Source organism: Panthera leo, chromosome F3 (genome assembly GCF_018350215.1).
Source record: "Panthera leo isolate Ple1 chromosome F3, P.leo_Ple1_pat1.1, whole genome shotgun sequence".
NCBI lineage: Eukaryota > Metazoa > Chordata > Mammalia > Carnivora > Felidae > Panthera > Panthera leo.
Genome location: NC_056696.1, coordinates 12,247,318 through 12,273,801, shown reverse-complemented (window position 1 = coordinate 12,273,801; position 26,484 = coordinate 12,247,318). Strand labels below are relative to the sequence as shown.

The 26,484-nt window shown below is 45.1% G+C and overlaps 1 protein-coding gene across 2 annotated transcripts in view; it reads left to right on the top strand.

Annotated features, from left to right (window-relative positions):
- The window catches only part of NME7 (NME/NM23 family member 7), a 260,266-nt gene that overhangs the window by 232,561 nt on the left and 1,221 nt on the right, over nucleotides 1-26,484 (top strand). The gene's annotated exons all lie outside the window — the stretch shown is intronic.

Below are 26,484 nucleotides of genomic sequence, written 5' to 3'. Positions count from 1 at the left end.
CGATTGCATCCATTTGTAAAAATCCGTAGTATCTGTGAAGCACAATAAAGCAAAGAACAATAAAGGGAGGTATGCCTGCCCATGCAAATCAATAAGGATAGGAAGTGTTCAACAAATATTATTGGTTATTAATCCTTATAATATTTACCATTACTTCATTTGACCATTAGAAAATAAATATAGGAGGGTCTAAGGGAAGGCTGACCTTGATGGTGTACCCATTATGTGCGAGGCCTGTCATGCTCCTTCACAAACAGTATCCCAGTTAAATTAAAACTCCAAGTATAATGTCACTGTCAGAAACCACTTAATTCTGTTTTCCACCAAATACAAAGTTCCTGTAGACTGGGTTTCTAGTAATATGATTTTAAAAAGAAAGGAAGCTTTTCTTCTTTTTGTGTAGCTCTTTATGATTGGACGTCAGATTATAATCCCTTGCAAGAAATCCAGAGGCCCAGTCACTGGCCCCAGGACCATAGCAGTTGGATGTGTGCTTTCATTTGTTCACCCTCAGTTCATTATATATACTCATTGTCTGTCACTGGCAGTGAAATTGAACTCGTGGGTCATTCCTTTTTCAGCCGAGGTTTGACAGGCCAAGCTGGATGAGCCCATAGGAAGGGGGTGAGATGCGTGCCTTAGTCAGACAAGCAAGACTTCCCTTGGATAAGTATTACAAACAAATGAAACCGAAACTTGCCTCTGTCCTCACGGAATTACACATGTCCGTTCGCGATGCTGATCTTCAGTGATACCTAATAATTTACACGAGTGTGGTCTGTTCTTGATCATTTACCATAATGGGGAGGTGAAGGGGTTGAAAAGTACCCTTGGAATCCAGAGAGACACCAGCAACCATTTTTCCATTGAATTGCAACCACTTTTGCTCTTTTGGCAATCAGGACCCACATGGACTGATTTGCTCTTTTGCTCCTAAATTTCTTTTTCTTTGGCATCTTCTTAACAGTCCACAAAAGATTGGTTGTGGGCTTAAAATTTTATGATTGAATGAAGGCGATTAAGAACCATGAAGGAGGGACCCAAAGTCACCAACTATAAAGGAGTGGAAAGACCTGACTCATCCCAGAACTATATAATTTAGGTTTGATAAGATTATATTTTAACCAAGCCTAATGCTCTAGCAGTAGACAGAAATGTGTAACTGAAACCGTAACCTCTCTGAGTTACATGTTATTTAAAACTAATAGATACGCTCATTAGCACTCTTACTTCTAATTATCCTGGAGCCCGAAGAACCTCCAGCATATCATTGGTGTAGTGTCTACTCTGCGTCCCGTAAAGGAAGAATGTCTACAGGCGTCCTGTAAAGGAAGAATGGTACCAAGTCCAGCACATGAGGGGGCACGTAGCTTCGACCCTGGCCTCAAAAGGGAAACCAAGTGCCCTGTTGAGTCGGAGAGATCTGTGTCTCTACGCCTAATGCGTCTGCTACTGCACCCACATTGCTGCCTACACAGGCTGGCTGCTCACTTCACTTCCCTGATGCCGAAAGAGTGAGGAGGAAGGTCTGACCGCCCACTCATTGTCCTTTGCTCTGTGCAGTTTGACCCTGAACTCTTGTCTTTGGTCAGCACACTACCTCATTTTTTACACAGTGACTAAGCATGATCTGAGTTAATAAGTAACTCTCCGGTGACTATTTCAAAGCCCTTAGAAAAGACATAAAGGAATATAAAGCATCAAATTCATCCTCTTTTTTCATTCGTAAAATATTACTGCTACCCTCGCTTTGGTTTCAGAGTCAAAGTTGCTAAACCAGCCATTTTTTGCCCACTAAACAGTTCTAGACATTTCCGGGGGGTGAGGGGTGGGGTGGGGGGTGGGTTTTGGTGTGGGTTTGTGTGTGTGTGTGTGTGTGTGTCTGTGTGTGTGAGATACAATTTTATTCCTATCCCATCCTCAAAATCTTCACCTGGCCCACAAGAGTGATTCATATTCCTTGTATTTAAGTATGTTTACCCTTATTGTATGCTAACTAATATTCCTAACTTCAGCTTATTGAGTGCGTTCACACCCCTCCCCCTTGTCTGTGGTGCATTCTTTTAAAAATTTTTATTCGAGCATAGTTGACACACAGTGTTGTATTAGCTGTAGGTGTACAACAGAGTGACTTGGTTTCTCCAAACATGTTGCTGTGCTCCCCCCAAGTGTAGCTACATCTGTCACCCTACAGCGTTATCACGATACCGTTGACTAGATTCCTGTGCTGTGCCTTTTCTTCCCCTAACTTACTAACCCCATAACTGAAAACCTGTATCTCCCACTCCCTTGCACCCATTCTGCCCATCCCCTACAATACTCTCCTCTGACAACCATCAGTTTGTTCTCTGTGTTCATAGGCCTGATTCTGCTTTGTGTTTGTTTATTCAATTTTTTCGATTCCACATACGAGTGGCATCATATGGTATTTGTCTTTCTCTGTCTGACTTACTTCCTTTAGCATCACACCCTCTAGGTCCATCCATGTTGTCATACACGGCATCCTTTGTTATCACTGCGTAACGTTCCATTGTGTATTTATGGCACATCTTCTTTATCCGTTTGTCTGTTGATGGGTGCTCAGGTTTCTTCCATGTCTTGACTATTGTAAATAATGCTGCACTAAACAGGGAGCATGTATCTTTTTGAGTTCGTAGTCTCGCTTCCTTTGGGTAAATGCCCAGTAGTGGCATTACTGGATCATATGGTATTTCTCTTTTTAATTTTTTGAGGACCCTCCGTACTGTTTTCCACAGCGGAAATTTACATCCCCACCAACAGTGTAGGGGGTTCCCTTGTCTCCACATTCTCACCAGCACTTATTGTTTCTTGTCTTTTTGGTAACTAGCCATTGTACCTGGTGTGAGCTGATCTCTCGGTGTGGTTGTCATTTGCATTTCCCTGATGATTAGTGACGTTGAGCACCTTTTCATGCATCTGTTGGCCATCTATATGGCTTCTTTGGGAAAATGCCTATTCAGGTCCTCTGCCCGATTTAATCAGATTGTTTGTGTTTTTTTGATGCTGAATTGTAGAAGTTGTTTACATATTTGGGGTATTCACCCATTATTGGATATATCGTTGCAACTGTCTTCTTCCAATCGATGTATTACTTTTTTAGTTTATTGATGGTCTCCTTTGCAGTGCAAAAGCTTTTTATTTTGATGTAATCCCAATAGTTTATCTTTTGTTGCCTTTGCCTGGGGAGACATATCTAGAAAAAAAAAATGTTCCTATGGCCAATGTCAGAAAAATTACTAGCTGTATTCCTGCTAAGATGTTTATGGTTTCAGGCCTCACATGTAGGTCTTTAATCCATTTTGAGTTTATTTTTGTGTAAGATGTAAGAAAGTGGTCCTGTTTCATTCAGTTTTCTAAACACCATTTTTTGAAGAGACTGCCTTTTCCCCTATTGTGTGTGTGTGTGTGTGTGTGTGTGTGTGTGTGTGTTTTCTTGCCTCATTTGTCACAGATTAATTGATCATGTAAGTGTTTATCTCTGGGCTCTGTGTTCTATCCTGCTGATCTATATGTCTAATTTTGTGCCAGTACCAGTCATGTTTATGGCTAAGTTTAAAAGATAGCTATGCTATGAAATTTATTTGTATTAACTTCTTCATGTCATCTGCTTATTAATTTTGCATTTTCACGTATTTGTATGGTAATAGTATTAACTAGCTGTTGGGGGTACTTGGTGGGTGCCAAGCATTGTTCTGAGTGTGTGTCCCATGCGTTAATTTCTGCAGGTCTCGATGGAGTAAATATCATCACCCCGTTTACAGATGGGTAACTAAAGAACAGAAAGGTTAAGCAACTTTTCCAAAGTCGTATAGCTGGAACATGGCAAAATAGAGATCGACCATCCAGGCAGTCTGGATCCTTAATGTCCACATTCTAACCTCCTCACCTTTATGTTATCATCTTAGACATAACGAGCATTACTTCCCTAGAGCTGGTGATAGAGCGGTGAGCGGGAGCAGAAAATTAAGCTTGGGGGAAAATACACAGAGTATTGAGCTGGAGTATTTGGCCTCCCTCAAAAATAATTAGTAGGATTGGATACTTACTAATATTTATCCTTATTTATGTTTTTCATCATGAGCTTTTGGATGAATAATATAAAATTATTTCTCAAAAATCTCTCAACTACTATATTGCCTGCAGAGCTTTGACTGTGTTCTTGGTGAGTCCGTCCACATGTAATTATTGATAAGCGCAATCACTTTTGTTTAATTTTTGCAGAATACCCAGGTAGTATTTTTATCTCATAGTGTAGATATAGGCCAGGAAGTTTGCCTTGGAAACTCATGGCTGATTCTTTGAAAAACCACAGATTCTTTTGTTATTGGAGGCAAGTGCGCAGTCTTGGGCTTTTTCTCCCAATGATATTAAATACTAGATCTCTCCACCTCCCCTTTACTCCCAGTGTCGACCATGTTTCACAGTTTAGCTCCCATCACTTACATTATGCGCTCTGTGTGCCGACACCTGTCCTACAGAATTCAGTCTTTTTAAATTCAGATCGACAAAAATGATGGCTTTCATGTTTGTTGTAAGCACACTCTTCCCTGTTTGGTGGTTTTCGGTCTTTTCACTTCCCCTGTCGTACGTACAGAACATAATCTACTCCGTCAGTGATATCTCTGATTGGGTGCGAGGGCCAGATAAAGATGGGAGAGGAAGTCAGCGTATCAATTCCCCACGGGGGGTGGGAGGCAGGGTTAAAAATTGTTCTTCCACGGAAGCTTCTCCACCCCACCCTCACCCCACCCCCACCCCACCCCCACACAGTGCTGCTATAACTGGACTTATGGCAACAAATGAATCTGCATCAGAGAGAAGAGTTCCAGGGTTCACAAGACAGAAATGTGTAAATTAGTCATCTCATTGGATCTTTCCCGATAAAATTTACGAGTCCGGGATGCATTATGCTTATAGGCTATTGTGTAATAAATGGCAGTCCTTCCAGCGATAACCACTGGTCCACTGGCATTAACTGTAGAATTACAAATAGCTCAGTCTGCTGGGTAAATGAACGACAGCTGCAGGTTCAAAACAGCAAAAATAATTTCTTTACTTGGAATATCAGCGCACGTAACTTTCAGTGCAAAGTTCTTTTTATTTGCCACACATTAACTTTCCGGTTACTGTACAATCACCACCTGAGAACCAAACTCTGCTGCTCACCGTTGCTGATGCAGTGGGAGCTGTAAATCCTTATACAGCAATAGTGCACAGTGTGGAACCAAACCTTTCATAAGGACCTTGTAATGGTACATTTTCGGAGTATTGCCTTCCAACTGTTTTAATGAAGAATCTGTTGTTCTGTTGGTTCCATGGTGATTTTCTGTAACAGATACCCCTACTGACGTTGATGTCTTAGGCTGGATTTTTTTTTTTTAGGGTGAAATAACTTTGTTTTGCGTTCTCTGTGTTAGTAGGCTTCGTTGGTGATTATACACTGCAAATATCCCATTTATGGGTATTCCGGTTTGTCTTCTTATTTATAGAATATTACTCACGGATTCTCTTAGGTCTCCTACCACTAAGTTTGGTCCATCAGCAGTTTAGATTAACATACATTTATTAAAGGCCTGTTGGTGCCATTCACTGTTCCCACACGGTTGGGGGAGGAGTGTCTAAGAAGTCCTCACATTCAAAGAATGTAATATTCTCTGGGAAAGACTATAATCTAAAGAGATAACTTTGACACCCTGAAGTAAATCCGAGGGGGCTCATCCCCAGTGGGTGTCATGGGAGGCCCCACAAGGTACCCGTTCGTTTCCCAGGACCAGAGTGAGGTGAGCCTCCTGGAAGACGCGAGCTCAGCTCTAAGTATCAGAGGATAAATGTGACATTTCACAAAGAGGAAATGGTACGTGTGCCGGGAAACCACACGGGGCTTCCTCTGTTAGAGGTTAAAAGAGAACGGCAGATGAACGTAGAGAAGGAGCTAAGGATCAAGCCAACTGATGGTCTTCTGCCATATTCAGGGGCATGAAATTTATTCGTAGAGTTAGTCCATGGACTGATTGCCTGAGACTGTTTGTAAAATGTGAATGTATTCATTTTCTTGGAAACAGCATCCAAAGATTGTATTGGATCTCACAATGTTCCATGATCCGAAAGGAGTAGAGAATATTTGCACTGGAAGATTCTAAGTGCACGACCATACCGTTCATTAATTAGGGGAATTCAAGCATTACCAGATTCATATTTCACGTCGTAAGAAATTTGATGTACAGAACTATGTGAGTTCAAAGATTATAGTTGCTGGGAAAATTGCTGTATGTAGCCAAAACAAAACCATAAATTCATTTCTTGAACAAATGTTTAACTGATCGCAAATCTTTTTGAATCATTTGTCCTGTCTCATGGAAAGTTGTCCAGCCTTCTCCAACAAGAGTATCAGATCTTGGTACCAGTCATTCATAAATGGCCTGTGCCACTATGGTAAAGTCTGAGGAGACAGCGATAACCCAAAGAGATACTGTCCCTGTTCAGAGCTTGGAGTCTAATGAGGAAAACAGACATTAATCAGATCATCACAAAAAGGAATGAGCACGTTCAAACTCATCACTTCTAGGGAATAAAAGGATGAGCTGTAACAAGGAAAACCTGATGTAGAGGGGGATTAGGGAAGGGTTTTTTTTGTTGTTGTTTTTTAAGCGTTTATTTATTTTTGAGACAGAGACAGAGCATGAACGGGGTAGGGTCAGAGCGAGAGGAAGACACAGAATCCGAAGCAGGCTCCAGGCTCTGAGCTGTCAGCACAGAGCCCGACGCGGGGCTCGAACTCACAGACCGGGAGATCGTGACCTGAGCCGAAGTCGGACGCTCAACCAACTGAGCCACCCAGGCGCCCCTGGGGAAGGTTTTCTTAGGCAATTAACGTGTGAGCTGAGACCTGAAGAAATCTGTGAAGTGTCAGCTGGAAAAGAAGGTAAAAGAGACCCCGGGCTTCCAATCCCTGATGGAGAAAGTGCTCTGTGTGTTTTAGGGAAGGAAAGAAAGGACATAAAGTGCAGTGGCGAGAACAGCATGAGATGACCCTGGAGAAACGGAGGTTGGGCCACGCTAGGCCTAGAGGGCTATTTTCAGAATGTGGATCTTTATTCTAAGAATGACAAGAGGCCCTTGATAGGGGGCTCAGGCACTGACGTGATCAGGTCTGTACTTTTTAAGGGATCTCCCTGGTTACTGTGTGAAAAAGTGGACTGAAGAGTACAAATTGGGAAAGAGTTTTCCTCCTGAAAATACATCCGTCGCACGTACTTTAGTTTGTGGGTTGTTACAAACCTGCTTTGGTTTCCCCGGGTGCCAACTGGTGAGCTGGCGATTCTCTGAGCGCAGCGTTTCCGCAAAGTTGCCGGGAAATTGATCTGCGGAGACCCCAGGCAGCTCCTGCGGTCTTGACTGCTCCCTGTGTGGCCCCGGCGCCCCACGCAAGAGCTGGCATCTCTGTGTGTGCCAGGAGGTGACGACAGTGGAGACGGTCCGCATGCACCCCTTTTCTGCGCGAATGTTTCATGGTTCCGGGTTTTGAAGAAATCAGCTTCACATCTAAGTGCCTTGTTTCCCCTGGTGAGGAAGGCGGCTCCCCTAAGGTTGCGTGGCTCAGTCTACACATCACTGGTCTCCCAGCCAGTAGTGCTGGGGTTTTCTGATATGCCACACTCTCTGTATCTCCGCGGTGAGCAGATGGGTGGTTTTTAGAATTACCAAGTTCGCACGTGTTCCTTTTCCTTCCCTTTCCCTTTCCCTGACGACCAAAAGTGCATTTTATCCTTTTTCAATGACCAGTGAAAATGTATTGAAACGTACTGCTCTAAGGCGTGAAACATCTTTTTACCAAAACCGGAAGCTTGAAGACTTCTGAGAAGCGCCTTCCCAGGAGAACAAGACTTCCCATTTCATTCTGACTAAGCTGAAGATATTGCAAGACCAGCATTTCTGTTTCTAAGTCAGTCCAAAGTCCGTAAGCCCGCAGAAGTGATGAGTGGAAAGAGAAATTGGCTGAGCTTTCGAGAAGTTTTACTTGATTTGAACTTGAGTTCAAAGGTAGACCAAAGTTCGAAGTTGAATTTGAACCTTACCATGCCAGATGGGCTTCCCTTAGCCTTAATTAAAATGCTAAGTACGAGGCAGGCCCGTAGGAAATGCAGCAGCTCCCAGCACGGGCTTTGGAATCCGGTGATCAGAGTTGGAATCCCCAACTTCTCCATCCGCGAATTTTGTGGCTTAGGAGAAAAATTACCTTCTTTTCAGACTTAGTTTCCCTGCTTGTGGAAGAGGAATAATGACGTTTCACAGTATGTAGTAGATGAGACAATATATATAAAGGACCGTATCATCAGAGTTCCGTATAGAAAACAGAAAACCACCCCAGGCGTTTCAAGAAAGGGGTTTAAGACAGGGAAAATCAGTGAGGGGTGGGAGATGCCACAAGGCCACCGACTTGATGCCAGATTGCCGTGGTTGTGGTCCGGGGGTCAGGCAGCTTCTCCTGGTCAGCCACGGCTGCCGACACGCCCGCCTCTAAGCCATGACCCTGAGGACAAGACACGGGAAGGCTGAGCCCAGGCACTCACACGTTTCTCTCTCTGATTTGCCTGCCAGCGTTCACAGCAGTAAGAAGACGACCTTGGTCTTGCCCCCTCTCTTCTGATTTCTCGTGAACACATCCAAATTAGCGGGGCCTAGTTCGTAACAGGAGCCTTAGCCACAAAGGAGTATGGGAAATGTAGTTTGTAGCTTTCCAGCTACCGAATAGATGTAGGACAAAACGGAACTTGAGAGACCTGATCTTAAGTGTCTGCCACAGGGTATCGCCCGGGGCGTGGCATACAGCAAACGCCCAATAAATGAGCGCTGTTATTGGTTTTGCTGCTGTTGGTATATTAGTAGCAAGAGTACAGATTTCATGTGTGTACATATATTTGACACAGGTTATGACACATAATTTACTATTTGCTTGTATTCCTCGGGTACGTACTAAGGATTCAGTCAAATACAGATCTCCATCCATGTTGTAAAGATCTATGATCTTATTTATAAGATCCCTCTTTCTTCCCATCAAGATGGTAATAAATAATGAAGCAAATTTCTATGTATTGGTGATTCAGTTAACACGATAACTGACTTGACGTAATAGGATGTGATATGATAACGCCTTGCAGAGTTCAAACATAGACAGCTAGCTGATCTTACAAGGTGTCTAGGCACAGGCCGAGTCTTCTCTCCTATAACAAACTGGAAACATCCCGATCATTTGGAAATTTTTATTTTCTGAAGGCTAATAAAAGAGTGATCATCTCAACAGTGCTATGCCATTAAATGCGTTTTTCTCCTCTCATCTCTCCCCTATTCATTTCCTTCTGTTCTGATATCCCTTTGGCACCCAGACACCCCATAACATACTTTCTGTGGCTTTTTTTTTTCTTCTGTCACCATTTTAGAGTGAGAATAAAACCTTAAAATAGTAGGTCACTTACAGAGTTCCCTAGGGTTTTTCTGACTCAGCAACACCTGTTTTCCAAATGCCCTTTCTTACCTGGGGGTTCTTAGATTGTACTCAGATTTTGCTTGAGGAAGGGAAAATCTAGTGAAAGCAATTTAGAAGAATAGACCAGCACTTTTGCAATGGACTGAACATACCTGGGGGAGTAGTTAGTTGGGGCATTTGACCTGTCATTGGAAGGACAGGCAAATGGTAGTGTAATATGCTTTTCTGCTACATCGAGTTTGTGGCATAAATTTTCCTCTTAAACTGCCTTTATTTCATTCTCTTTTTAATGTGTTCCAACCAATCACATTTCATAGGAAGGATGCTTATCTTCAAAGTCAGTACGAGAAACTGAAATTCAAAATGGTTAGGGTCAAGAAAATTGAGGGGTGCCTGGGTGGCTCAGTCGGTTAAGCACCTGACATCAGCTCAGGTCGTGATCTCACAATCTGTGGGTTCGAGCGCGTCGGGCTCTGTGCTGACAGCTCAGAGCCTGGAGCCTGCTTAGGATTCTGTGTCTCCCTCTCTCTCTGTCCCTCCCCCACTCTTACTTTGTCTCACTCTGTCTCTCAAAAATAAATAAATGTAAAATTAAAAAAAAAAGATTGGAAACATCTGTTGTTATTCACTGATGTATTTATTCAAAAAAATATTTCTTGGACACCTACTTAACTACATTTAAAATTCAGAAAACTTCCTTCATTGTATTATTTCTTTGCATCACGTTTTATTTAAGGACCTTAAAAGTTCTTTGCCAAAAGCTTTGCATATATCACTGGGGAAAGACTATGTAAGATTCAGTTTCTGATCTCACGGAGCTAACATTTTAAGAAAATGAAACAATTACATATAAAATGACAACAGGCAAAATAGTATTGTGTATAATTTAAAGGATCACATGGTACTAAATCATGAGTTAATGATCTAGCGTTATGAACATTATACTTTTTTTGTTGGTGCCGTTGTTTAATAGACGTCATTCTTTAGAGCAGTTTTAGATTCACAGAAGAATTGAGTGGAAGGTAGATTGATTTTTTTATTACCCTCTGCCCCCACACATACATAGCCTCCCCATTATCAACATCCCCTACCAGAGTGGCACATTTGTTACAATTCAGGAACCTGGTTTACATTAGAGCTCACCTTTGTTCTGTGCGTTCTGTGAGTCGAACAAACATATAATGACATGTAGCCACAATTACGATATCATACAGGGTAGTTTCAGTGCCTTAAATATCTTCTGTTCTCTGTGTATTCATCCCTCCTCCTCCCCAGCCCCTGGCAACCGCTGAAATTTTTTTTTTACTGTCTCCATGGTTTTGCCTTTTCCAGAATGATAATATGTTTGGAATCATACAGTATGTAGCCTTTTCAGATTGGCTTCTTTCACTTAGTAGTAAGTATTTAAGTTTCCTTTATGTCTTTTCAGGGCTTGATCATTTCTTTTTAGTACTGAATAATATTCCGTTGTCTGGATGTGCCACAGGTTACTTACCCATTCACCTACTGAAGGTCATCTTGGTTTCTTCCAAGTTTTGACCGTTATGAACAAAACCCCTACAAATGTCTACGTACAGGCTTTGGTACGAACATAAGTTTTCAGGTCCTTTGGGCGAATGCCAAGGAGTGTGGTTGTTGGAGCATGTGGTAAGAGTGTGTTTAGTTTTGTAAGAGACTGTCCAGCTGTCTTCTCAAGTGGCTCTACCATTTTGCATTCCCACCAGCCATGAATGAGAGTTCCTGATGCTCTGCAGTCTCACCAGCATTGACTGTTGTCCGTGTTCTTAGATTTTGACCCTTCTCACAGGGAGGAGTAGCATCTAATTGTTGGTTTAACTTGCATTTCCCTGATGACGTATGACGTGCACATCTGTATGTGTTCTTTGGTGAGGTGTCTGTTAAGGTCTTTGGCCCATGTTTTAATTGCATTGCTATCGTTGAGTTTTAAAGTTCTTTGTATATTTTCGACAACAGTCCTTCGTCACATGTGTCTTTTACAAATATTTTCTCCCAGTCTGTGGCTTGCCTTCTCATGCTTCTGGCACTGTTATTGCAGAGCAAAAGATGTTGATTTTAATGAATTCCAGTTTATCAGTTGTTTCTTTCATGGATCGTATCTTTGGTGTTGTATCTAAGAAGTCGTCACCATTAAAAAAAAAAAAAAAAGTCATCACCGTACCCAAGGTCGATCTAGGTTTTCTTCTAGATTATCTTCTAGGGTTTTTATAGTTTTGTGTTTTGCATTTAGGTCTCTGCTCCATTTTGAGTTAATTTTTGTGGGAGGTGTAAGATCTGTGTCTGGATTATTATTTATTATTTATTTATTTTCTTTGCATGTGGATGTTCAGTTCCAGCACTATTTGTCGAAAAGACTGTCTTTGCTCCGTTGTGCTGCCTCTGCTTCCTTGTCAAAGAACACTTGGCTGTGCTTATGTAGGCCTATGTCTCGGCTTATATATTTTTTCATTTATCTATACTGTCTTGGTTGGTGTAGCTTCGTGGTAGACCTTGAAGTCAGGTAGTATTAGTCGTCCAACTTTGTTCTTATTCCTTCGATATTATGTTGGCTATTCTGCGTCTCCTTTCGGCTTCTCCATATACACTTTAGAACCAGCTTGTAGATTGTTGATATCCACAAAATATGATGCGGATTATCTCTTCATAGATATTTGCCTTTTGGAAAAGGCAAAAGCCATGGAGACAGTAAAAAAAAAAAAATATCAGTGGTTGCCAGTGGAACCTCTGTGGAAGGAATGAGGAGTTCCTCATCCAGTATCTCAGTTATAACAAAAAGTGCCATCTGGCTGCCGACAGCTGTAAGAAGCGCAGTAGAAATTACGAATATACTTTTCGCAAGAAAAGATGGATTCACAATTCACAAGATGGATTTGGATGGCATTTTCCTGGTAGCGAGGCAGGTCCTCTAGAACGCGGCCGCTTTCAGCAGAACCACCTTTATGCCAATAATTCTTTGTTGTGATTTAATCTTAGAAGCGCCACCAAGAATTCTGTGAGTCAAGCGGGGCCTAATGAAGCATATCTACTGATTAGGAATGAAATGAAAACAAAGGTTTTCTTTCTTTCTTTTTTTTTAATTTTTTTTTTTTTAACGTTTATTTATTTTTGAGACAGAGAGAGAGAGACAAAGCATGAACAGGGGAGGGGCAGAGAGAGAGGGAGACACAGAATCGGAAGCAGGCTCCAGGCTGTGAGCCGTCAGCCCAGAGCCCGACGCGGGGCTCGAACTCACGGACCGCGAGATCGTGACCTGAGCCGAAGTTGGACGCTCAACCGACTGAGCCACCCAGGCGCCCCAAAGGTTTTCTTTATAAACCAAACTTCTCTGTGTACCACATCTGAATGATATGTTCCTGAAACGTCTCAGCACTAAAACCCTAGTGGTATTTAATAGCCCAGTAAAGGGAACCAGTGATAGATTATGGAAATAAGTTTCATTACTTAATGGCTATCCCGTAAAATATCACTGGGCGTTGATACTAACATTGCAATGCCAGGCCAGCAATATTTTAAATGAAACCTTAGGTTAAGAAATTTTCATTTTTAGCCCGTGCCTTCCCACTGTCATCCAAACGAGGATACGGTTTTTCAAAGAAAGATATAAACAGCAGATTTAGAAGTAAAAAGGAAATAAAGCAAAGTTTTTTGGTTTTTGTTTTGTTTTTTTTCATTTCAAAGTGACATGTAGGGATTTTCACTAGTCCTTTGGGAACAATAGCTAATGAAATGATAAGCATTTCACAGCCAGAGATTTTATGGCTAAGTTTACATTCCACTCGGGTGAATACCTATTAGTTTTCCTCATTTACATAGATGATATTTTAGCCATGCAGGAACTGTCATGCGGGCCTCTAGGGCATTTTTTCTGCCCTCACATTTTCAAAGATTAGATTCACCTTGCCCCAACTTAGAAACGTTGCTTCACATTTAAATCGATATACCTAGACCAAAATCATAGGCAGTAACTGTGCGGGTAGAGATCAATATTTTTTATTGAGTATCAATTTCCAAAGTCGAAACATGGTAAAGTCCCAGGTGTCACTAAAGACCTCAGAAGATCCCCTCCACTGCTAACTTTAAACCACAAATAAGAGGGGCGCCTGGGTGGCTCAGTCGGTTAAGCGACCGACTTCGGCTCAGGTCATGATCTCACGGTCCGTGAGTTCGAGCCCCGCGTCGAAACCTGTTTCAGATTCTGTGTCTCCCTCTCTCTGACCCTCCCCCGTTCATGCTCTGTATCTCTCTGGCTCAAAAATAAATAAACGTTAAAAAAAAATTTAAAAAAACCACAAATAAGAGAAACATCGATGAGTTAAAAGGATAAAACGACATGGATTACTAGCTCTTCTTCCAATATTTTATGAATGTAACAACCATCAAGGCTAATTTGCAAAAGTGCTTATTTCATTTTAGCTTCAGGGTCCTTAAGCCTTTGGCTCATATTTAGCGCTAAAGTTTAAACCAGAGATTAAGTTTCTATAATCTGAAGGACTCCAATTTTCAAAGGAAGTAAAAGAGGTTATGTTAAAACTCTAGATTTTTATGGCGTGGTTTTGTTAATTAAGCTCCATTCTTGGGGCACCTGGGTGGCTCAGCTGATTAAACATCTGACTCTTGATTTCGGCTCAGGTCATGATCTCACGGTTTGTGGATTTGAACCCCACGTCTGGCTCCATGCTGACAGCCCAGAGCCTGCTTAGGGTTCTCTCTCTCCCCCTCTCTCTGCCCCTTCCCCACTCGCTTTCTTGCCCTCTCTTTGAAAATAAATAAGCATTGAAAAAAAAAAAAAGCTCCATTCTCATAATCTCCCATAATTTCAGGTTTCAATATAATGTCCCCGTTCACTGAAAGAGATTATTTTAGAATTCCCAGGGTCAAAGATTCAGGAAGGTCTTGCCTTGGTGCCCAGACCGTTTGTTCAAGAGAAGAAGCTCCATTTTAATCGAATCACGGTGACTGCCTATTTCACTGAGCTTCCTTTTGTGGGTTGTGAAGACTTAGGGTACCCACAGTACCCCCACTAATCCTGTCTACGCAGTCTCTTGTGCCAACAACACGGGGGCACACTGAGAGGGTACAAAGTGGTAAACGGAGCTCTTTCAAAAAATGTTACCAACACAGCTAATTAAATAAACTGTGGTTTTGACCCAACAATATAAATAAGTGAAACATGTATCCAGAGTATTTTAGTCACTCTGACTCATTGTGGAATCAGGCCATTTATGAATTACTGTTCCCAAGATCTGACACTCTTGTTGGAGAAGGCTGAAAAATTTTCCATGATGCCAAGACAAGTGATTCATAAGGTGGTATTTAATTTTTACATATAATTAACATTTTTATCCTGAACCCACTTTGATGAAATATTTGCACTTGATGTTGAATATAACTTTAATATCTTCTTTACTCAGTGGAATTGGCATTTTCGCATGAATTAAAAGTGCCAAGTTCCGAATAGCTCTCGCTGAATGTTGACATTACAGATGTCATTTACAAGAGTGAAAGAAGCGGCCCAAAATAGCAAAGCATTTTCCCTTTTGTGCGATAAGCTTTTCAAAAGAAAGAGAGTCCCAAGCGACAGAGAGTTGATCTTTCTGCCTTTGGTGTAAGAAGTGATTTTCTTTTTGGTGTTTTATGTCCTTCGGTGAATCTTTTACCTACGAAGCTCAGACCGCTCAATGTAGCTGGTTAGTCTGACCAGGTGTCAGTGGACTGAGGCGTTTTGCTAGAACTCGGAACAGTTGACTTAGACCGGGTTGTGAAGGGCCTGCGTCCTGTTTTCTGAATCGGGAGCGATGGAAGAAAATGCCGGTGGCAGGATAGAGAGGAGGTTAGAGGGAGACGGAGACCAGAATCCGTAGGTAACTGGTGTCGCCTCCTTCTGGTTGGACCTGTCACACGCACGTCTGGTTTTACACGTCTAAGGTGGAGCTCGGCGACAGAAAGTGGCAAACATCGGCGTTTTCTCCTGGTTTTCGTCTTTTAAGAAATGGAGAGCGCATAACAAGGAGAAAGTAATATCACTGAGGGGAGGACGTGGAGTTTTCTCAGGGCTTCATTTCTGGGATTCTGATTTTCCAAACTGTTCAATTATTTGGCAGTGGACCTAACTATCCTAGCCAGTATTTCGAAATTTCCCTCCAGTTTACTGTTGCGATTGATTGAAAGTGCAGTTTTGACCAGAAAGGTCATTCCATCCTTGGAAAGGCCTCTGAAAACTCATCGGCAGCTTCAGAGTGATTTGTTTTGGTTTTGTTTTTGTTTTTTTTTCAAAATCAACCCAAGTGTGTCCCAGTGAAGGCAGATCGTTTCCACCCGTGTTAGGGAGTCAGGGGTCCCAGGGGGCGGGTGTGGTGTCTGTGCCACAGAAAACACCGATGAGGCTGCCGCTGATTAGCTCCCTCGGTGATGATTTCATCTAAAAGGATAAGGACTGAGTAAATCAGCAAAGAGAGGTCTCCTGCCAGACCCTTCCAGACCGAGGGTGAGGTCCAGCTACCATACTTTGGCTGACCAAGTACCAGGACTGGGGCAGGAATGGGACAGGTGGATCCGAGTCCTCCCGTAGGGAAGATTTTCTCTTCGCAATTACTGGATCGGACTTCACTCTTTGCTTGTTTGTTTGATAAACATTAGGTTTGTATGTTTTAGGAATCTTTATTGGAGATGCTTAATTGGCAGTGCGTGTTTAGCGTCACGGAGAAGAGCACCGGAAAACAGCTCGCGCGGGCCCAGAACCTCAGCTGAGCCCCTTGGTGGACTGACTTCGCTTCTTAGCGGGCGGCAGAAGGCACAGCGCGTGTGGTTAAAGTGAGCTGGCGCGACTCCAACCCTGACTCTGCTTCTTGGCTAGCTGTGGGGCCTGGACTTCAGCTCGGGCTGAAGGTTCAAGAACCCAAGAACGGTTCAAGAACCGTCCTCCGCAGCAGATAACTATCGTAGGTCGGGGAGAATCGCGACTGTTAAAAGCGATAATGATTGCAAAGCGTTTAGAACAGCGCTCTCGCTGTCGGTAACCGTCATCGTCGCGGTCATTACTGTTCCTTGTATCTGCTAAGAATTCGGCTGCTGGGAACAGAAATGCCAGCAATAGCACAAAGGAGAAGTTCTCTTATCGGGAGAGGTTTTCTTACCTTTCACAAGGAGTGAAGAGGCAGGGCCATGACAGGCTCTGGTTTAGCAGCTCAAGAATTCGGGCCTGAGATCACTGCGGTCATCTTGGCCCTTCCCTCGTGATTGCCTCTGAGGTCCAAGGTGGCCGCTCTGCCGTGGCCTCGTGTGCTCGGCCCTGGCAGAAGGAACTGAAGGCTAAAGGGCAAAAAGATACTACCAGCTGAGTGTGCCTGCTTTTAAGGAGCTTTCCTGGAAAAGCCCTACCCGACAACTTTCGCTTACGTGACACTGGTCTGAAATCAGTCACGGGCCTCCCCTCCACCCATGGGTCACGAAGGCTTTGCACTTGGCTTCTCCCAACGAAATCAAAATTCTCTTAAGAGAACGGGCATGAAGTACGCACTGGCAATCTCTACCACATTATTTTCAGCGGCGTTATTTCTGTCATTATGGTTATTATCTTGAAACAACGCCATCTTTCTCGCCTGGAAAGTTTCCAAAGACAGAAGCCATACTTCTTGAATGTGTCTGCATTAATCTTTAAAACCGCACCAGAGGAGTCTGCAGGTAGTAGAGGCCATTATTTTAATTGGTTGAGCTCTGGTTTAGCCTTTGACCTTACTGTTCCGAGTACTTTAAGAGAATATGAAACCTAAATTATCTAGACTTTTAACGGGGCTAAGGCAAATTCAGAATAAGGCTGTAAACTAAAAATCAAGCTCTTCTAAGTGAAATCTTTAAACTGATAAAGCTTTAGATAATTCACTGTTTTAAGCTATCTGCAAAACTCAAAGAACTCGTGTATTTGTGGGCCAGGGGTACTCTTGCTTAAAAATAAGTTAAGATGAAGTCTTGATAGAAACAGCATTGAAGCATGTCTCTGTCGTACTTGTCTCTTTCTGGAAGCCCTATTCACTGTCCTTTTTTAATAGGAATATAGCCACTCAGTCCTCTCCCTCCTGAGATCCTCTCCAGTTCTTTACTGCCCTGAGTTGTTCACTGCAAACGAGCCTTTTGCCGGCGTAGGAACAGGGCCCTTTCCATTCTGTTCATGAATGTCAGCTTTTGTTACCGTTAACCTCAGCATGACTGGCGGGGGCAATGATGGAGATTATGTGAGAAGCCTCTTTTTAGCCTATCGTCAGCTTGGATAAAGAGCGGGTGATAAGGGTGTGAAGAAGAGCCTGGAAAACACACCCTGCGGCACTGACCCCGCGAGCGTTTCTGACCTCTACTGCATGTGCCCAGGCGGGGAGTGTAGGAAGAGGGAAGAGGGGCATCCCTCGCCCTGCAGGAGCTGTGGGTGTAAAAGAAAGGATATTTCAAGTGGCGAAGTCCTTTCTCTGCTTTTGAGTGGCAGGAAAGGAAGAGCGACTGGAACAAAAAGCTTGCTGGTCTTAGTGGCTGTATCGTCGGGCTTTATGAAAGCCAAGCCAGCACTTAGACTTGGCGTCATACGGTGGGAAGTAGGGAGCCGACTGAGGTTTTCGCTGGGGGGCAAGTGGTACTTGGGGACGCTGCGCGACAGTGGCGGTGGATGGAGCCCAGGACGGCTGGGAGCCTCCCTGTCTTCCCCGCATTTGCTGGTGACTCGTCTCCCCCCACCCCCTCCTCCTCCTCCTCGTGTCTCCCCACCAGGACCACTGGCCACCTCGGCTCGGCCCATCGTCCCGACTCACTTTACCGGCAACTGTGCACCAGACTCTTCAAGTACATCCTAAGAAGCTTAAAATTTCACACAAATGTATTGAGCCCAGGATAACTTTTTTGCTGGTAACAGTCAAGAATGGCCCATGGGGGGCGGGGGGGGGGCGCCTGGGTGGCTCGGACGGTTAAGCGTCCGACTTCGGCTCAGGTCGTGATCTCATGGTCCGTGAGTTCGAGCCCCGCGTCAGGCTCTGTGCTGACAGCTCGGAGCCTGGAGCCTGTTTCAGATTCTGTGTCTCCCTCTCTCTCTGCCCCTCCCCTGCTCATGCTCATGCTCTGTCTCTCAAAAATGAATAAATATTTAAAAAAAATTTTTTTTTTTTTTAAAGAATGGCCTATGGAAAAATATGGCAATTGCCTTTCATAACATGTACTCTCAGAGGTGAAGACTATCTCTTGAACATCTCCAGCTTGCCCTTCAAAGATTTTTTCAAAATATAATCCCTGGACATTTCAAACTTTCAAATCTTTGGACATAAGGAAGTCACTTTTTCCTTACACCTTAAATTACCTCAACGTTTGCTCTCAACGTTCCTTTCCAGATTTAAGCGAAAATGTCCACTCCTACTCCCCTTGTTGTCTAATAAATTCTGATTAGACATCCTGGCAGCTTGTATCTGATCTGAGAGGGTTTTTTTTGTTTTTGTTTTTTTGTTTTTTTGTTTTTACTTTTCTTATATGTCTTTATAAAAGCAAGGTCCCATCTTCTAAGTAATTTTAGTCGCTATTTTCTAATTCCGTCATTTTCGTCTCGAAGCTTTTCTAACTGCAGTGTGCATGAAGTACGCAGTATAGCATGTATGTATGTATACTACATGGAGAACAAGAACTTCCCAGGAAACAAACACCCCGTGTCGTTGTCGTCGTCGTCGCTTAAGGGCACCACGATTCTTTGGGTTTCATTTCCAGTATCTTTTATGAGGTCAGCCTGTGGTGACGGTACCCTAGACAGCACCTGCCCCATAGGCAGGTGAAACAACAGAACACATCCCGCCATCCCTTCCCGAGTCACTGTGGGTCGTTTATAGAACTCACTCTGGGAGCCTGCCTTGATTTCTTTCCTGTGAACACCCAGACGACCGTGTTCAAGTTCACTGCCTCCATTTTGCCCACACACCCCATTTCATTGTGTGAGGCCAATTACCCGTCTCCTTGGCAGGCTGCTCCTGTCGGGGGGCCCCCAGGGTACCACGAATACCAGCAAAAGCCGAGGTAACGGATAGATTGCATTCTTTCCTTCGGATCGCTTACGACAACATCGGATGGGCTTGGTTCCAGCCCTGATTTCTGGGGCGCCGACTCTCAGTAACTCTGTCTGGGGAACATCAGAAGTATCCGTGGAGCCATTTGAACATGTGAATGGTTCAGGACCTCCCCAAGACCAGATGAATCAGGTTCTCCTGGGGTAGGGCCCAAGCACGTATTTATCTTTTAAAGCTCCAAAGGGTGATTCTGATGTAGAGGCAGATTGAAAAGGATTAATCTCAAGAATGCCTCGTCGTATTTACATTTTCTTTTCTCATGTAAAAAAAAAAAATTAAGAATAGGATGTGTTCTCTGGCCAAAAACCTTTCTTCTGTGGGGAATTGGCAGAAATGAATTTCTAATGTCAAGTGCCACGTTCATCTGCGTGTTCTCCCCTGATATTCCAGCTGAGCTGCTCTCCCCACCCCCACCCGCACCCCCGGGGTGGGGGGGCCCTTAGCTTTTCTCTGACTTCTAGAAGAGCCCGGCCCGTGCTGCTCCGTGTAAATCTGTGATTTGCTCATCGGGCCGCATGCTTGTAAATCCACCTATAAACTTATGGATCCATTCGTCCCAATGAGGCAGATTTTATTGTCCATCATTTTAGATGACGAAACGGGCTCAGAGAGTTTAACATAGTTGCCTAAGAGCACGAGGACATGGTGGCTAGAACGAAACTCAGCTCGTCCAAAGCCTAGATTCAGCACCCTCACCCTTTACCCACATTCCCCAAATGTTAATGTTTTACTGTGTCACGATTTACCAGTCGTCCCCCTTCTCGCTCGCTCGCGCTCTCGCTTTGTGCACATGTGTGGGTATTAATATCATTCTCTATGTATTTGACCGTAAGGTACATATATAATTCGCATGGAATTCCCATACCACTGCGTTTTATCTTCTGTCACCACAGAACAACGATCAGAAACCAGGAAATTAATATAGTACTGCTATCTCTGTCCAGACATTCAAATCTTACCAGTTTCACCCATAAATGTCTTTTGCAGCAAAATTAAAAAAAAGAAAATGCTTCTGGTCGGGACCCGGTTAAGGATTACATGTTGCATTTGGTCCTCGTGTGTCTCTACTGTCTCTGCAAACGTCTTCTGTCTGCCTCTGTCATTCATGGCCTGATTAATTGTGAGGTTGTCCTCTGGAGGGCAGGAATGGCCCTAGCGGTTTTGGTTCTCGGAGTTTGCTGAAGTTGTTTAGAAACCCATGGCTTCATCGACATACAGCGGGATGGACCACAGCATTGTGAGCATATTGGAGGGCCAGCAGTAAGGATATTTATTACATACTATTCACTACATGCCAGTACTGTTTTAAATGCTTTCCTTAACCCTATATAATAGGGATCATTGTACTATAGATACAGAATCTGGGAAATAGAGAAGTAATGTGACTTCCTCAAGGTCATCCAGCCAGGAAATGGCAAGGCCACGAGTCAGACCCCAATAAGCAGGCTCCACCCTCGTGGGAGCGCTTAACCGGCCCAGGCAGAGCCGGAGGCACTAGACAGAGTTCTGTGCCCTTGGACAAAAAGTGTCAGCTCTAAAAGCCTCCGGCTCATCAACTGGAAACCGGGACTAACAATTTCTATTTTGTAAAATGAGTTGTGAGGATTGCACACGATAACCGGTTAAAGCACATGCAGCAAGGAGTCCGTTTGTAAAGGAGAGGTGATGGAAATATTGAACAGCTATCCGTGGCTCACACTGAGCTGTGGTAACTCGCAGAGTGGACTTTTTTAATCATTGGGAGTAGGAGGGAGAGGGAAACGTAAGTGACAAACGTCTATTCATATTTTTAGAGTTTTTGAGGGCCGGGGAGGGACTAAGCTACAACCAAAACCACCGTCCAGGCAGAAGAGGCCAGATAATGAGTCATGTAACACAATTTTAGAGTGAACTTCTGGAAAGGACTCCTGCGTCTTTAATTATATTAGAAAAGATTCCAGTAAAAAGCCCGTGCCACCTGATTCTGGGTTGAGGAAGAATTGCCTTCCAGCTTCAAAAAGGGGGTCGTTGTCATTGGTGGATGGCAGTGAGGAAAACAAGAGGGCTTGACAAGAGAGCTTGGAGCACACTGGTATACAGAATTACCGAAATGCATGGGCATTTTAATGTGAAATTGTCATTTTTCAGCATTATTTCCTGTAGCCGGTAAACAGATTTGCGGGGTGCATCCACAGCCCAAGCACCTCCTGGGCTCTGTGGCGGCCATAGCGGGGCAAGGATCGATTGCCCATCTCCTTTCTGTCAAGGCTGGATGTGTCCCTCTGAGCCCTTCCGTCCAGAGAATCCCAGCCTTCCTTTAGCTCTTATCTCTTTCCTTACCATGGCCTACGTCCCGGCGCTGTACTGGGGAGCGGAAAATAGGTGGTGGCTTGGAGAGGAAAGACAGAGAGGGAGAGGGAGCCCAGCCCAGGTTCAGGCGGGATTGGAGTTTTGCGTGTGCGAGGCCGGCCTGTGGCCTCTGCTCCTCACCCCTGCCCCAAGGCTTCAGCAAGCCTTCCGGCCCCGGCCTCCCCCCAACCAGCAGCTCTCACCAAAGATCTGTGGGCCACTTGTTTTCAAAGCAGCCCTTTCGACCACCTTTTGCACCCAGCCTATAGGCAAACCACACAAAAGTAGCCCTCCGTGCGCTACCCAGAGGCCCGTGGCTGTAAACAGAACTGGCTGAGAATGGAATGTAGGGCCCCTTGCCCCAAAACAAGAATTTCAAGAGGGAGAGCGGAAGGAACAGTAAACCAGGCCTGGCCCTCCCAGCTCGTGGCCCCTCCCGTCACACCATCCCTGGCAGGAAGGGGCCCAAGTGAGTGGAGAGTCGTTTTTCTGCCGAACTGGCTGGTATATTTAAAGATCACTGTTGTATTACTGGAACACCAGCAAAATTGTACCGCAATCAAATTCAGATTGCCTAGATTTTATGTGAGAATCTGTCTAGAAAAACGGCACAGGGACAAGCATTCTGATTTGGTGCCTGAACTCCGTGACACTGGGAGAGAGAAGTTCTGTATAGGTTGGAACACATATAGACTCTTGCTTAAAAGGAAGAAAGTAACTCCACAGGCATCTTCAATGCCCAGCCAAGCTGTAAGAACCACCGGAAAATAGGTGGCCACACTCTACCTCCAAAGTGCCCGAGTCACCTGTCCATGGAAGAGCCCGGGCAGACTCCGCAACAAAGTCAGAGTTAATCACTGCAAAGAGATTCCATGCTCGCTGCGTTAGCAGTAGTCGCACGGCGCCCGTGGTGGACAGGACTGGAAGTCACTAGCTTTGAGACCCGCTTTTGCTACGCACTGTATGTAGTCAGGGCAGAAATAAGAAATTCCTTAGAAGCTCCTGCTGAGTCTACACTTGAAGCAGCTAGAGAAGACTTAAGAGTTATCCGTTGGAGAATTTTCCATAATGTGGATACAGTCGTGAGCAAATGCAGGTTCTGCTCCGCGGGAGACGAAGAGCCAAGAGGCTTAGAGTTGCAGGTGCGCGTTGAAATTGCGGTACCGCTGACTCCGCGAGCGCCCTGAAGCCGGGGGACCCTGCGCCCCTGGACCCGGCTCTGTGCGGAGGTTGCGGGGGGAGGTGGTGGTTACTCAGCTCAGCAGCATGGCCCGTTAGCACAGGCGGCTGCATATTCCGCTACAGCTCGCCGTTCCCCTCGTCTACATCCAAACTCAAGTCGAATGTTAACCCCCGTACGAAAGGTTTTATGTCCCACCGACAGCTAATTATTTCCATTTGCGCTGTTGCACGCTGTAGGAATTTGATTCGATGACCCGGGTTTTCCTCCTTCCAGGATACGAGGTTTCTGAGGTCCAGGACTCACGCGTCACTGGGCTGTTTATCCTAGGTGGGTGTGTTCGCTGTGTTAGTTGTGTGGACGATTGGCAGAAGGAGGGAAAGGAAATGAAGCGCAGATGAGAGAGTCGTTCAGGCCGTTTAAGGTATTTGGAAATGTGAAGGCAAAAAGTACAGAACAGGGACCTTGTCTGTGTGGATACTCCCCTCCCCGAGTTCACGGTCAACGCTGGGCACAGAGGAAGTGGCTCCGGAGAACTTTGTGAACGAAAGAAGAGAAGAGAGGCCAGCTCTAGTCAAAGGTGTCTCTGTGGCCACAGACCTCTCGCGTCGTGTTCCCTTTTCTATGGTAGGACCCCGAAGTGCCTGTTAGCTTTCTGTTGTTCCCTTGCTGCCCAGAGGCCCCAGTGCAGAATCACCAGAACCTGCCCCCAAGGCCTGATCCTCACCCACTGGTCACTTTAGAACCCTGGCTCCTCATCAGAGGAATGGATCGTCCCCCCATTTCTGCAGGACTCCTCCCTGCCTCTCCTATTATTTCCTGTAATAACCGCAAATCGCCGTAAGAAGCTATGGGCACTGAAGGGCCGCCCTTCACGGGAAGGAAATACTGGATCCTGAAGCCCTTAAACCGGAGGACTGACCCAGTGACTCCCAGGCACTGTAGCTGGCTGAGTAACTGGGTTTCCAGTCACCCTGTGCCGGCCCCCTTCCCGGTCTGCAAAGGGCCCGCGCTAGAGGAAGGTACGCATTTCCCTGGAAAAGGCAGCCCTTGACAAACTGCCCGGAAGAGTCCTGATTTTATGAAAATCCAGTATCTTAAAGGCTTTGTGGTGAATCCAGCTGGGGATACGGGGTCACAGTTTTATTGCAAGATGGGCCTTTTCTTAGGGAGGGTGTGGCGTTCATTTGTGGCTGATCAAATAGCCGGGTTCCGTCGTAAGAGTCAGCACCTCTTAACGAGATACTTAATTTCTCCGAGCAGACTGAATGCTGACGGTCTTTGAGAGCAACACGCAAAATTAAAACATGAGCCAAGGTATCTGCCTTGGCCCAACCCTCTTCATTTCACATTGGGTAGGATAGAAACGCTAATTGCAGGCAGGAATCGGGAGAGTAGCGGGCTCGCTCGCTCTCTTTCGACGGCTCTCCCGGTGCAGGGCCCACAGGATAGAGGATAACGCGCCGTGTCGGGTCCGTGCTGGCTCCCTCTTTAAGAACTTAGAAAAGGGAGAGGCGCGTTCTCCCTGTTGAATTTGAAACCCAGATCGCTTGACCTGATTCAAACGGCTCTCGAATGCTCCTTGGGTAGTTTCCCTCTGTATTCGTGAGGTCCTTAGTCCTGAAGTTTCAAAGTAACCTCACCTAGTTCTCCTCCCTGGGCCAGGCACGCACCGATACAGAAGTGGCACTAATCCTTTAAGAAGCCAGGAACTGGGGCAATCGTTGGACTCCGCAAGGTTCCGATAACTGGCTTTTCGTCTCTGATTACCGATAATGTTTTTAATTTGGGGTTGGAGCGGTTCCCTCTGGCAGTAAGTGAAGCTTGGGCAGACAGGGCATGCTATTGTTCTAAAATAGAGTTCAGATTCGATTTTGCCCAAACAGGTACAGAACCGGGAAAACTTGGCTTCTGTTAATGCTGTACTTTGGGCCACATGTTCCTAAATTCTTGCTGGCTGTGTTTCACTTTTAGGAGTTTTACCCTGTCTGAGCACCAGCTGAAGGTTTTTTGTTTTGTTGTGTTTTTTTTTTTTTTTTTTTTTTTTTTTTACCATTTTTCTTTATATCCATTCAGTGTTTGACTTGAACAAATTTGTTTTACTGCCATAAATGGAAAACTAGTCTTACTTGTCCTTGTGTGAAAGTAATAAATACAATGAAAACAAAAGTTATTAAATTCTAGCTAGATAATATTGCTTGGGACTGCTGGTTCCGAGCCCAAGGCCTTGTACCCCTTTCACGGCAAGGCAGATTAACCTGGGCTGAACACATGATAGCACCAGACCAAAACCTGCCTTCGGGGAATGTGATACGATGGGTTGAAAGAAAACAAAAAAGCTCAAGGGAGAATCCTGTCTCCTCTGTGCAGTAGTCGTTCGAACGCTCTAGGTTCCAAGGGGTACTCGGCCTACCTCTGAGAAACGCTGCCTTTGAAAACCTCATTGCTTTATATTCGGGGCAAGGAATGAAGTAGCTGACCGGACTTGTGTGACAACCCCTCTGTAGGATGTCGTCAGAACGCCACAGAGGTAGATGGCACCAACCCTGTACCCAAAAAGTGCCCTCTAATAAGGGATGGAATAAACGTATGATCTGAGAAGAGACCATTGATCAATGTAGGGAACGATTCCGAAACATGCAGTATCTGATCCTAGAACGTGACCTGCGGAGGAGAGAAGGCAGATTCGTGTGTTTGGTTCACTCGTGGATCTACCCCCCCTCCCCCCCGGGTCCCGTCCGTCAGAAGAGTGCTTAGCACCGAGTAGTCAGTCAACAGGTATCTACAGAGCCAAAGAATACAAACCCGGGTCCAGAGTCTCATAGTGGGGATGGAACCCTAAGGTTCAGGGTGGGGATGGGATTGGTGCAGTCTGGAGAGGGCACGGGGACGCAAGACTCTGGCAGGATCCCGAAGTGACGGGCAGAGTGCGCACACACGGGCACGCACGCACACACGGGCACGCACGCACACACGGGCACGCACGCACACACGGGCACGCACGCACACACGGGCACGCACGCACACACGGGCACGCACGCACACACGGGCACGCACGCACACACGGGCACGCACGCACACACACGCAAGGGCACCCGCGTGCTACCACGCGCCCGGCGGCTCAGGATAGCACGTGTGCGAGCAGTGGATCGGGTCTGAGGTTGTTACCTTAGAACAGCCTCAAAAACGCAGACCCCTGTCCCCCGTGTGTATACTCCTTTCCCCAGACCTCACCCCACCCCCCTTCCTGTTTATAAACGTCTCGTTTACGACCGACGGGCTCCCTGGGAGAGGAGTTGTTCCAGCGAGATGAGCCCTCTCCTGTTCTAGGAGCGACCCCTTCTACTTCTAGGAGCGTGAGGGGGGGGACA